General features: G+C 40.9%; 1 pseudogene; it reads left to right on the top strand.

Annotated features, from left to right (window-relative positions):
• Window positions 1–219: 219 nt before the first annotated feature.
• Window positions 220–951, top strand: LOC147452662 (secreted RxLR effector protein 161 pseudogene; annotated as a pseudogene).
• The last annotated feature ends 1264 nt before the right edge of the window (window positions 952–2215 follow it).

Genomic DNA, 2215 nt, shown 5'->3' on the forward strand with positions numbered 1-2215 from the left:
GATGGTTTGCTAATCACTGGACCAAATGAGAGACATATTACTGAATTTAAGGCTGATTTGAATGCTACTTTCAAGATGAAAGATTTGGGGCCATTGCATCATTACTTGGGCATACAGTTTAAGCAATGTGATGGCGGTATTGCTTTGTATCAAAAAAGTTACATAGAAACATTGCTATGTAAGTTTGTACTTGAGGATTGCAAACCTATTGCCACTCCCATGGAAACAAGTTTGAAGTCAAGTCTACATAATGCTGCTGATCCTGCTGATGACACTCTTTACCAAACTGCTATTGGCTGCCTCATTTATGTATGCAATACAAGGCCGGATATTAAGTTTGCTGTCTCACAGGTCCGTAGATTTATACATAGCCCAGGTTCTAAGCATTGGCAAGCTTTCAAGAGAATTTTCCGCTACCTTAGTGGCACTTTAAATCTTGGCTTGTTTTATCCCAAGGGGGGATCATTGCCGCCAAACTTACATGCTTTTTTGGACTCAGATTGGGCTGGTTGTTTTGACACACAAGTGTCCACAAGTGGTTTTTGTTTCATGCTTGGAAGTTCATGTATATCATGGTTGAGCAAGAAGAAACCTACTGTGGCCACTTCAAGTTGTGAGGCTGAGTACAGGGAAATCTTCACAGCTATGGTTGACTGTGTATGGCTCAGACGCCTTATGACTGATTTGGGTGTTGGAGAGGACACTACCAATACTATCTACACTGACAGTCAGAGTACATTGGAAGTTGCAAGGAACCCAATTTTTCATGCTTGCACTAAGCACATTGAGGTGCATTACCACTGTGTCAGGGAGAGGCTCTCAGTAGGGGAGGTCAGCTTGGCTTATGTGCCAACACAAGACAACCTTGCAGTTTTTTTCACAAAGGCATTTTCTCGTGAGAAGCTTGAAGCTTTCCGCAAAGCTTAAGGCTTACTCCCCTTTGTGGACTGATCATGTCCTCAGAGCATGGCACTTCCCTTTACTCATGTGCCAGCTCTCGTTCATCGCATCACTCCAGGGGGGGTTTGTTACCATATGCATGTGGTAGTGATGTCTGTGAACACACAAGGATTGCTGGGCATTTTTCCCCTCTTTAGGAGTTTTTTTCCCCCGTGCATTGTATGTACGCTCATCACTCTAGGGCTATCTATCTTTCCATTTCACACTAAGTAAGATACTCTTAGTTGTGTGCCTTGAGCTTCCTTTGTCTTCTCCAAGCTGTGTGCGTTTCTCTGCAACCCTAATTACATTAATTATTTGTTTGATTCTCAATTGGGCATGTTGATAGGAGTCGTTGATGTTGTTGTACGCCTCTGTTCACTGTTGATATATGGGTTTTGACTCGGTTTATTGAAAAACTTAGGAATCCAAATCTTTTTAGGACCTTTTTATCTCCTTTGTTGACTTAGCCTTGCTCTAGATCTTGTTGAGTTCTTGAGATCTTCATGCAAGTGTGGTGTAGTTGCAGTTGGCTTGTGGTTGAATGGTAGCAAACCTTTGTATAACCTATGTAGAAACCTTGTCCAAGAGGAAGATTCTTTGAGATCCATCTCTGTTATGTATCCTCTTGAGAGTTGTGGTAGACTTTAGCATCTTTCGATGTTGTTTTGTTGTATACCTGCTTCTTAGGTATCCTAGGATATTGTCAAGGTTGATACCTAACGGGCCTTCTTTCTCGGGAGGGACTTGACGTTACTTCAAATTCTCTAACCTGCGGTTTTGGTACCCATATTTTTTTGTTACCTCTATAGTACTCTTGTTCCTTTAAGCTCCATTGTGATGCTATCCATCCCATGTGTTTGTCTTTCTGTGTCGATTTCTTGTCTTTAATCCAAACCAAAACAAACACTTGCTTGACTATCTTTTGCTTTCTTGAGTACTTTGGCTTAAATATCTTTTCTTTTCTGGGTGTCTCCTTAGAGGTTTCAATTGGGTCAGCAATTGACTTGAAGTTTTTAAATTTTGACTTGCTTGAAGAAGCTGGTCCATGAGGGTTCTTTGATGTAGAGGCATATGATGTTACACCTTCTTTGATAATCGGTGGAAGGTCCACTTTAACTTTACCTTTGTTTGCAAGATTTGTATTTGATTCTTGTGATTTTTGTAACTCTGAATCTAGCATTAACGATCTCTGTAATTGTTGCTTGATACCTTTTGGAGACGAGAGTAGTAGCATTTTCTTTTCTTTGTAGGCCTTGAGTTGGTCTAACCACTG

Source organism: Adiantum capillus-veneris, chromosome 8, assembly GCF_014529385.1.
Source record: "Adiantum capillus-veneris isolate H3 chromosome 8, ASM1452938v2, whole genome shotgun sequence".
Taxonomy (NCBI): Eukaryota; Viridiplantae; Streptophyta; class Polypodiopsida; order Polypodiales; family Pteridaceae; genus Adiantum; species Adiantum capillus-veneris.